General features: G+C 41.6%; 1 long non-coding RNA gene across 1 annotated transcript; it reads left to right on the top strand.

The window, feature by feature from the left end:
- Positions 1-1,447: 1,447 nt before the first annotated feature.
- LOC132014884 (uncharacterized) lies at positions 1,448-4,763 on the top strand. The gene is made up of 3 exons (XR_009403480.1): positions 1,448-1,504; positions 1,910-1,948; positions 4,697-4,763. It is a non-coding gene; the product is annotated as an uncharacterized LOC132014884 (long non-coding RNA).
- The last annotated feature ends 6,859 nt before the right edge of the window (positions 4,764-11,622 follow it).

The following is an 11,622-nucleotide window of genomic DNA, read 5'->3' on the forward strand; positions in this document are numbered from 1 at the left end:
ACTCCTTCTGCCCCTCCCTAAGAGACCCAGGTTCGAGAGAAGCTCTCTTTACGTTCCTTCTTGGTGCATCTCTGTCTTCTTTTTGAGCCTAAATTCTTCCTGCCCACTGGTGTTCTTTCCCTAGTGTGCTATTTACTCTGGGTCCTCCCTCTATTACCTGCTCTTGCAGGTGGCCTATGGACCATAAAGGGATACTCAGTTACTTTCCCTGCTCATTGCTCTGTCCCATCCCTGGCCCCTGCTCTTTCATTCACTTGAGAAGGTCGGCATATCCAAGACACTGGTGAACAAACACTCCTACAAATTATCATGGTGATGTTTTGCTAACCCCTCTGCACTCCTGATTATTAAAAAAAGAGTTATTTCCAGGGTGGGAAAGTTGTTTCAGAAGTCAAAAAGCATAGGGATAATTTAGTCAGAGGAATTGAGAGGGTTGATGTGTCGAGACAGTAAGATGCATAACAAGGAGGGCTTTCGAAAGGGTTCCAAGTCTCTAGAGGGCTGTTATATGGAGACAGGTGAGCTCTCTTCTAGTTGACATGTAACAGAGATCTGAACAACAGAACCTACAGCATGAAGGATTTGGATAGAGATGAACAAGATCTCTTACCATAGAGGGTCTTTACCAGGAATGTGTGAGGGAAATTGAGAACACACCGGGAAGTCCAAACTATCAAGTACAGATCATGTGTAGCCCAGTCCAAAGCATGTGCTGAATGGCCAACCAAAATGTTGGCCAGTCTACATTGTAATAGCTAAGGCTGCCCTTGGCCTGTTTTGATGGGGCACCGCACTGTTTCCTAATTAGAGAAACTGAGTTTTCCTACCCCAAGGAGATGCAAGACCCCTGAGCCTGAGAGAGGATGTGTTCTGTAGTGAGGGAGGAAGCAGGATGCTCCAAAGGGTACTGCAGAGGCTGCACTGAGCAAAATCTGCTCTGCAGAAGATCAGAGGAAAGCTAGTTGCACATTTGTGTTGAACTTTACCTGTGTTAATTTTTGCTTATATTAAACAATGAGTTTTGACAAATAAAAACTGGGGATGTAAAATTATTCAATAAGTACATCAGTACAAACACATACTTTAGGGGGTCTGTCCTGGGCTGTGGGTGAGATGGCTGAGTTGGGGATGGGGGAGTGGTGTCCCAGAGTCTGGAAGCAACATGAAAGGATAGAGTGCATGATGGACAAATAGGAGGGCACCAGTCATCCGAGCTGAGGGAGGGAGGGAGGCAAGATCTTGAATAGGGAGAGAGAAGTCTAAAGGGAAATGTCTAGTAGGTTGGAGAGAGGTTGGGAGGAAGGCAAAATGGGTTGGGGGAGCGTGTAATAACGGGGGCTTGATGGAAGCCCATTTGCAAAGGACGTCAGCTGGTGAGCCGTAGAGCAGAGACTGCTGCTCCTGACTCCGGAGTCACCCTAAATCAACTCTTTCACCTCTGATTCCAGGACTTTGAGTGTTTTAGACTGGAACTTCTGGATGCTATGTCACAGAGGTCTGTCAGGTAAGAAATATGCTGCTTTTCAGGTGGCAATGATGGTGAATAAACCATGGATTGAATTTCTCATTCTTGCTCAGGCATTTATGACACGCACAGAATCTGATACACATCAATATGGGGCCACATAGGAAGAGATCACATTCAGGGAAGTGGTAGTGGAGGAGTAGCAGCCTCCTGAGGGCCTGCTCTTCCCTCTTACTCCCCATCCTCAGAAGACATGGAGGACTGAGGGCTGAACCTCTAACTGGTCCTGCAACATTAGAGACCCAGGTTAGATCCTTTCTGTAAGGAAAGGGACACCCTCCCTGCATTTAACTCATTACTGGTAATCTATAGCTGATCATAAGAAATTTACTCTTTAATAGATTTCTTAATTTACCATTTATTAAATGTTTTCTCTATTTGCAGACCCAAGCAATACATTTTGGATCCTGTGTCCAGAAACTGGTATGGCACTGTGTTTGAGAATTTTGAAGATTCCGTATATTTGGTATTGTAGTTACTCTACAAATGGGTATTAGAATTAGAAAACCCTGGGTTCAAATACCAGATGTACATTTAGGAACTGTGTGACTTGGGATTGAGATCTTAAAATATCCCGAGCCTCCGTTTTTAACCACCCATGATGGGGAGATCATTACCATCTCATAGCCTTGTCACAGCTCAGAAACCAATGCATGGTGACACGCAGTGAGTGAGGTCTCCCCACTCACCACTCCATATCCACAAGGCTGTATCAAAAATGCTTCACCACTCCATATCCACAAGGCTGTATCAAAAATGCTTCACCACTCCATATCCACAAGGCTGTATCAAAAATGCTTTGACAACTGAGAGTTCTTTTCTAATTTTGTGTTGAACTAACTAGGCAGCTAAATCTGATCTGAACTTACCAATGTAGGGCTACTTATAGCCTCAGTCTGTTCCATTAGGTGTGAATATTCACATATTTTGCTACAGAAACAGTACTGTATTTGATTACAGGGTGCTGTCCGGACCCTCTGGGATTGGATTTTGAAACACACCTGCTTTCATCTTACTTTTCTGAAAAGAAATTGTCAGGTTATGATTGCCTCATTACTTTATTAAAGCCAACAATGCGCACAGACAAATAAGCATTTAAAGACAATGTGTTTCCATTGGGCAAACTTTTCTTCCCAGGACTAGGAATGAAACATAATAGATTTGCTCATTCATTTGTTTAACTAAAATTTACTAAGTACTCACATTATGTAAGCTGTTTTTAGGTATTGTGAGGGCTGTAAAGATGAAAAGAAAACCCTGGCACCAAGAAAAAAGTGTTTGGAATAAGGATGGCACAATACTAACTAAAATGCAAGGCAGACATGCTAACTTCCCCAGTTGGGACTTCCAGGAAGAATGAGTTCACATCTGAATGGGAGATGAAGCTTCATAAAGGAGAGACATTTGAGACCAACCATTCCTGAAGGGGGTACGCAAGAATTTGTCAGGCAAAGAAGGCAGGACAGAGTATTCCAAGCATAGAGAACAATAAGGAAAATTTTGTCAAAGCAAGGTGAAATTAACATTTGGAGACTAGCAATTGGTCCAGGCTGGTGATAGCATGAAGTATATGACAAGAAAGAGGTGAGGGTAAGGTTGGAGGGGTAGGTAGTTAAAGCTGTGCAAGGCTGGGATTGCCAGGGGGAGTATGTTCTTGACTTAGCAGACAAGAGAAGGAAATAGATGTTGCTTGTGTTTGAAAAAGGTTTTTTTGCCCCCCCCCAGCCATTGAAGAAATATACACTTAAAGGAAAAGAATTTGGAAAACAAATAAGATAAAGTTTGATATAAATATAGATATACATTGAACTGCCTATAATCCACATTCAAGATAGCCACTGTTATTAATTTAAAATACATCCTGGTAGCCTTTTTCTGTATGGAGTTAGATGGCTAGCTAGTTTGATTAATTGATTTTGAGAGTAGTATATAAATGAAATCACATTGCCTCAGATTATTAAAAAAACAGCTTATGGATATAACACCTTAGAAACATAAATATAACAGTTGTGAATGCATAAGTTGGATATAGAGAAAGCTACAAACATGAAAGCCATTGAGAATTCTGTTGCAGGGGTGCCTGGTTGGTTCAGTTGGTCCAACTCTTGATTTTAGCTCAGGCCATGATCTCAAGGTTGTGATATTGAGCTCTGTATTGGGTTCTGCGTTGGGCATGGAGCTTGTTTAATATGGTCTCTCTCTGTCCCTCCCCACCAAAGAAAAGAATGTTGTTGCAACGATTAAGAGAAGACAAATTCTTGAGCTTGGGGTCTATGGAAAAAATAAAGGTGTGTGGTTTAAAAAATATTTCTAAGGATAGTGGTTCAAGTGTTTTAGAAGAAAGAAGGGAAAAACCGAAAAAGTATTGATCCTTTCCAGGTGACAAGCCTAGGTGACTGGGGAATTGGGGAACCATGAACATGGTGTTGGCTTTGAGGAAGGGGAAAATTATGTGTATTATTTTTACACATGGTGAGTATGTTGTGGTCAGTAGGCAATCAGAGTCATGGATTGAGAACAAGGATGCAGATTTGAGATTCATTTACATTTTCAAGATCTCTCTAGTTAGGGAAGAATGTGATTTCTGAAGGAGAGAAGAGATAAAAGAAGAACAAGAAGAGAAATGTGATGGCATCCATATTTAGAAAGACCAGGAGCCAGACAAGGAAAAGTCAGAACTGTTGGAGTACTTTGGAGGTTCTGGTAGTCGAGGGTAGAAACAATTTCAAAAATGGGTTATTTGTAACCTAAAATGTTACAGAGACCACAAGGAAGATGATATTGAGCATAAAAGACGCAGAGAATTGCTCTTCCTACTTCTGAAGCTAGCTCTGCCCACAGGATATCTAGAGCAGAGGTCCTGGTCCTTATCTGCAGTGCGAATAGGCTAATGTGAGGCCACCCCCTAGAGCCATAGTTGTGAAGAAAGGGGTGTGTGTGGGGGAACCATTCGGGGTGTGCTGCCCAGAGGCATGCATCTCTGGTTATGATCAGGGAGTTTGACCTCCAATTAAGGTTTTTTTGTTTTTGTTTTTTTAACTACCATTGGACACATTCTCATTTGTAGGACTCTCCAAAGGGGGCAGATACTTTTGATTCTGCCATAAGGTTAGCAGGGAAAACATTTTTTCTTCTTTTTAAAATTTAATTTAATTTTTTTTTTTTTTTCAGTGTTCCAAAAGAAAAACAGTTTTTCATCCTGAGGACTTTTCCTCCTCCACCTCTCAAGGGACCAATTACTTCTTCTCCTTGCAAACTTTGTGAGAAACTGGAGAACTAAATGGGAAGCAATTATCTCCTTCTGATATGCAAACAGTTTCTTTCAGCTTCTCCTAAAATAATCAGCACACAAATCCACTCAGATGTTCCTCCTGAGAGACTCCTTCCTGCTGCTACTCTCTCATTTCTGCACATTCCCTTAAAAAATTAAACATAACCAACAGTCTGCAGCCATCTATTGACTTTTTTTCATTGCATTGTCTTAGCAGTGAGATCTCTGGTCTGACTGGGAAGGCATTGATGGTCTCGGGCCTCCATAGTCATCACCCCATCACACAGCATCACACTGGCATGACATTCCCCACAAACATGCCTGTGGTCTCCAGCTCCCCCAAGAGAGGTCTTGGCACAGCTTTGGCATCTCCGCTGATACAAAATGCAGAATCTCAGGCCCCACCCCAGAACTGCTGCATCAGAATCTATATTTTCACAGGACCCCTGGATGATTCACATGCCCATTAATATTCGAGGAGCACTGATCTAGACAGTCTGCTGGTAGAAGTCAGGAAATTTTAAGAAAGTCCTTGCCTTAGTGTCAGCACTGTGAAGGGCATTGTAGGAGCCCCTCTTCTTGGGAACTTTCATCCCAGGGCCTATTTTTGGAGACAGTAACCAGGATTTAGGCCCTACGATTTTCATCCTCATCTGACTTTAAACTTCCAGAGACTTAGGCCAATGGTACAGACCTCTGATTTGCTGTGAGAATCCTGTGGGGATGTGATCTTGGAGATGTTTTGTTTCCATACATTCATCTTAATGTGACAAGGACCCTTGATGTGCATAATGTCAAATGAAGTTTGTAGATAGACATAACCCAGATGTTACTAAAGACAAATTTACCATCTTGCTGGAATGACTCTGAGGACACTTGTTCTAAGTCAAACTGGGTGTAGTTACGTCTCCCCAGGTTTAGAGTCGTGATGTGACAAATCACTGCCTTTTGGAATTTCAAGGGAGTGCATGGGCCACCCAGGCCACCACTCCTCAGGGTGTAGGCATCCCCTCTGCAGCACATTTCTCAGGTTGACAGGGAGGCCCTGCTGGAACCAAGTCTAGGGATTGTACACTCTCAGCTGTGAGGCAGCCTCTTTCTTTGTTGTGGTGGTCTCAGTTGTAAGCAATGTCAACCCTATGTCCAGCCTCAGTGGACTCTTCACATTTGCCTATTATCCAAATTCTGCAATTTTGAATTAACAGGCAGACTAGCAAGTAAGTGAAGATGGTGCCATATTCCCCTAGAAAATATTTGAGTGAGATGTCACCATGGAACTATTCCTAGACCTCTCACCATGCACATTGCTTCCTCTGGTCCCTGTTGTTATGTGGTTTTTAGAACTGGTTGTGGGACTAGTTTCAACAGCTAACTGGGATAGAGTGCAGCGACATTAAATTCTTCTCATGCTTTGTTTGCTCCACTTCTGTTACTGTGGACAAGATGGCATTCTGTTTAAGATACAGTGTTGACTGATATTCCAAATTCATCTGCAAACCTCATTACTAAAGATAACCGGCATTTGTTGAACACCTACTATGTTCTAGGCAAAAGAGATACAAAGATACATATGGTACCTAACTTGAGGTACCAACTTGAAAACCCAGTTTGTAGGATGGTACCTAACTTGAGGAGCTCAGAATTTCTTGTGGGAAAACAAAACGTTGTGCTCATGACTAAAATATGCAAAGCACTCTGGCAATACAGAGAGGGAATGCCTGATTTTCTTTAGCTAAATTGGGAGTATTCTCAAGCATGGTATCATTGGAGTTAAGCTACGAAGTATAGAGAGTAGAGAGAATGGGAAATGTGCATTCCAGAGAGAAACAACGGATATGTAAAATAAGATAGACATAAAAATGGCATATTGTATGGGCAATGAAAGCACAAGGGAGATCACAGATATTGTCACAAATCAGATCCAAGTCTTTGGGGGAATTTTAAGTGTCCTCTGAAGGATGCTACACTCCCTGAAATCACAGGACACACCTGTTTTTACAACAAACTTGGGAGTGGGTACAAAGGGCAGTGAAGTGGAAAACTTTGCATGCTAGGGCAATTATACTGTATTCACAAAAGTTCCTATTTCCTTTCAGTGCTGGAATTTTATTGCTTACAGTTTCGAACATGACCTAAGTAAGTTCAGAAAGAGCTTAGGAATAGTTCTGCTAAAGGGCAAGTCCATGAGGTTTGCGTCTATAGGACTTGGCATGCATCTGATTCTAGGGAAGGAGAATGACAAAGGTGCTGGATTGAATGGGGAGCAGGACCTAGGGGAACACAAAAGGTGGAATGCTACAGTGATACTCTGGAGCCTTCTTAAGAACCGATTGTTAACTTTTCGGGAATGTAACAGAACATTATTAAAAATTAAAAGGTAGAAACTTATAATTAAGCAGATTATGTTAAAAACAAAGGTAATAAAAATTCAAAACTCTGAATTATTTCACTACTCTGAATTATTTCACTACTTTTTACTTGTATCATGTTAGCAGTGTGAAACTGGACTGGATGGTGGTAAAATAGACTCCAGAGAAATTGGCGAATGCTGGAGGTCAGTAAATGATCCAAGTAGAGACACGGTTAAACAGTCACCAGCGGGCCACTGGATCACTGCCTCCTTTCTTCAGTATCTGTGAAGCATTATTGCAAGGAACGTATTTACATTAGGAAATGGAACACTTAAAGAAATGGTGAACTGGATTGATGTGAACATGGTTTTCTCCAGGCAGCACTGAAATTTTCTAACTTGGCCTTACGGGGTTTCACACCTTACCAAACTTCTAAAATTCAACGTATGCAAGGCCTTCATGCCACCTGGAGCACTGCAGGACCCAAGCCTGACTTTTATTTGAAAAATGATTCCTTTATCTTCCCTCATCAAAATGTCCATACTTTTAATTCCTTGCTCTCTTGTCCTGCCAAATGGAAGAAATGAATCTGTTTTTTGGCTTCCACTGGATTTTACATGTATGACAACAGCTTCTTATGTTAGCCATTCAGAGCCCTGTTATTTCTAATGGTTGCTTACTAGAACATGATATTTCTGGGGCTGGAAGGCCAGACAAACGGTAGGTTCCTTAGGTTAGGGCAGGCATTGTAGTCACGGAATCCTGCCACTGATTCCACCTTCATTTAAATCATTTCTGGGTGTTACACTCTTGACCTCCTCCTCTCTGCAATTATGTTCCTTGAAAGCTACTTCTGTGGAGTGGGAAGGCTTTTGCCTTCTGTCAAACGACCTTCTATCAAATGACCTTATGTAGACTAACAACAGATTCCGTTGTTCCCACCTCCTGGGAAACATGGTATCACAAGCATCCCCTGCTTTCTGGCGAGTTTGTGTTGCACTACTTTGCATTTACAAAAGACCTACGTTGGTACCTGTTTTCACTAACTGAAAGGAATTGGAAGAGTATTGTGACTTTTATGAGAAAAGGTGAAAAGCGAAACTAGCATTCAGCATTTGTTTTGCAGTGAGCCGTTATATACAGCACAGCAAACACCGCAAGCAGTGAGCGTGGCGCCGTCAAGCTCCTTCCCCAGAAACCACATCCAGCAGCTCGGCATCAAGCTGCCAGAGATTTGAAGTGAGGGAGCATCTGTGCTTTATCTCAATTTATTTTGTGCATCTGTTAGCAAAATGCGTCCTAAGATATCAGAAAAGCCTAAGAGATTATTTTTTTTGCATCTGGGAATGCTCAAAAAATTTTCATGCAAATTAATGGTAGTTGTTTCTTTGCTTTATGCCAGTTCTACTTAAGAAAGTTTTCATAGGAATGCTCTACTTTCAGATAGCAAGTGGGTAGGACTGGGGAAACTTGTGTAGCAAACAGAGTGTGAATCTACAAGGCAATTAACATTATGTATGGACTGAATAAAGATATTTTTTGCTATCTTATTTGCTATCTTTCAAATGTTTGTGGATACTGTTATGATAAATGAAACACAAACCTTTAAAAATGACACTGAAGCTATAATTGCTTTCTGACAGTATGCTTCTTTCAAGCGATAGATATTAAACATGCAACTGTTATGAAGGAGTTACTAGAATTATTGCAATTACAAGTGTTTACAGTTGATGGGAACTGGATGGATTTACAGCGAGTAAGAGGCTGGAGGAGTCTACACAGAGTGGCTTCAGATCCTGGAGATTCCAACTTTTAATTAATCCAACTTTGATCAAGCTGGAAGAAGAATTTCTGAAGATGGAAAAGAAATTTGAAGAACCAGATTCTATTGTCATTTCTGCCATCATTTTGACCACTTCCTTTTCTTTTTCTCAACTGTATTTCCCCTCTTCCTAAGTGAGTCAGAAACACTGCCTGGCTGCAGCCCAGGAATTAACATTTTCCTTCTGGGGAATCATACTTGTTAAAGTAGAAGAACCCCTTATCAAAATAAGCTGAATTCATTATAGCCTTTTCTGTCTCACAGATGGAGAAATCTTTGAAGTTAGAGTCCACATTTCTTTGATCTTTAATGGCCAGCACTAAGCAGAGTACATTGTTCATAGTGAGTGATGAATTATATATATGTATATGTATTATTTATATATTACATATATATTATATATATAGTATACATGTATATGTAAGTGTCTAGCTTTGGAATTGTGGCTCACTTAGTGGTCCATGGATATATGTACATGTATATGTAAAGGTAAATTATTACCAGTAAAATTATTTTTAATCTTTTTAAAAAGATTTTATTTATTTATTTGAGAGAGAGAGAGACAGAGAGGATGAGAGAGAGAGAGCATGACAGGAGATAGGTCAGTGGGAGAAGCAGACTCCTTGGTGAGCAAAGGGCCCAATGTGGGACTCCATCTCAGGACCATGACCTGAGCAAAGGCGGTTGCTTAACCATCTGAGCCACCCAGGCACCCAGTAAAATTATTTTTACCTCCTTCATCCTCCTGATATTTATTCTACAAATATGTACTCTTTGAGGTGGTGAGCAGAGGATAATTGGAGAAAATAAATCAGTTAGAACAACAGCAACAGGAAGCAACATCAGAGTCATTGCTGTGATGTGTCCTTGGAGGAAACAAGACTTGAAGCCAAAAGCTGAAACTAAGAACCTAAAGACATCCTCTGATTTGGGTAAGGGGCACCTCAGAAAGATAGGGAATGAACTTCTCAGAAAGTCAGAGAAAGGAGTACCTCTCTTGAGAAGGGGTTAGCCTGAGATAATACTAGAAATACATAATGAGAACCAATGGACCACTAAGTGATCCACGTCTCCAAAGCCAGACAATCTGTATCCACCAAATGAGCCTGCAGTTTCCTGCTTGTTTATTTCCATATAGTAGAGTTGTAAAAAAAAATTGGCACTTGTGGTAAATTAGTATTTTTGTTGTCTTAAAGTAAGGTGGGGCTAGGAGTACTTAAAGTACTGAACGTGGGGCTAAGATTACTCCCTTGATGAGTGAAGTCACTGTAGTTTACTGAGAAATGAGTTTGCTAAATTAAGGTGTATTTCCAAAAACAATTTGGAAGCATATATATATTTCTAAAGTAGTCTCCACATCCAGCTCGGAGCTTAACATGGAGTTTGCATTCACAACCCGACCTGAGCTGAGATCAAGAATCAGAGGCTTAACTGACTGAGCCACCCAGGCACTCCTTAGGAGAATATTTTCAATTGGGGGTGCTTTAGAAAATCCAGGATTGGGGCAGCTGGGTGGCTCAATCAGTTAAGCATCTGCCTTCAGCTCAGGTCATGATCCCAGGGTCCTGAGATTGAGCCCTGCATTGAGCTCCCTGCTCAGCAGGGGAGTTTTCTTCTCCCTTTCCTTCCCCTGGCTCATGCTCTCACTCTCTCTCTCTCTCATTCTCTCTCAAATAAATAAATAAAATCTTTTTTTTTTTTTTTTTAAGAAAATCCAGGATAGGTGAAAGCTAAGAAAAAACCATGAGTCTGAGGTCAAAGTAACAAGAGTGCTATTTATTTATTTATTTATTTTCAATTTTATTTATTAATTTGAGAGAGAGACAGAGTGAGAGAGTGTGAGAGGGGAGGTCAGAGGGAGAAGTAGACTCCCCATGGAGCTGGGAGCCTGATGTGGGACTCCATCCCAGGACTCTGGGATCATGACCCAAGCTGAAGGCAGTTGCCCAACAAACAGAGCCACCCAGGCGCCCCAAGGAGGGCTTTTTAAAAAAGATTTATTTATTTATTATAGAAAGAAAAGGGGGGAGGAGCAGAGAGGGAGAATCTTGAAGCAGACTCCCTGCTGAGCCCCAGACAGGGCTCAATCTCAGGACCCATGAGATCATGACCCAGAACCAAAACCAAGACCAAAACCAAAACCAAGAGTCAATGCTGCACCATCTGAGCAACCCTGATGCCCCAACTGTAGGGCTTTTAAAATTTCAGATTATAGTTGGGCAGGAGGGGCATTAGAGCTGAGGTTTCATCCAAAAACTTTCAGGAATTTTACACACACACACACACACACACACACACACACACACACACACACCTGGGCTGGGTAGTATCTCCTCTTGATCAGAAAACACTTCCTGGCTGCTGTCCTTGAATGGAAAGCCCATGTATTTCCTTGTACTGAAAATCTTACTTCTGGCTCCCCAGGCTCTGGGCTACTTTCAGAGTTCTTGTAGCCGCCAGTGGGTATGGGGAGCACCTTCATGGTGGCCTGTGAGAGACAGACACTGAGCACTGAGGACTCACTGTAGTTACCTTGCTTCCATGTTTCCATAGAGGAAACAACCTAAAGAAATTCAGCAGTGGTCTTCAGTCTGGTACTCTGCCTCCTCTCTGCATAGAACTGCTTGACTGAAGTTGGCTGGGTTCCTCAGTC

This window comes from Mustela nigripes, chromosome 4, assembly GCF_022355385.1.
Source record: "Mustela nigripes isolate SB6536 chromosome 4, MUSNIG.SB6536, whole genome shotgun sequence".
Lineage (NCBI taxonomy): Eukaryota > Metazoa > Chordata > Mammalia > Carnivora > Mustelidae > Mustela > Mustela nigripes.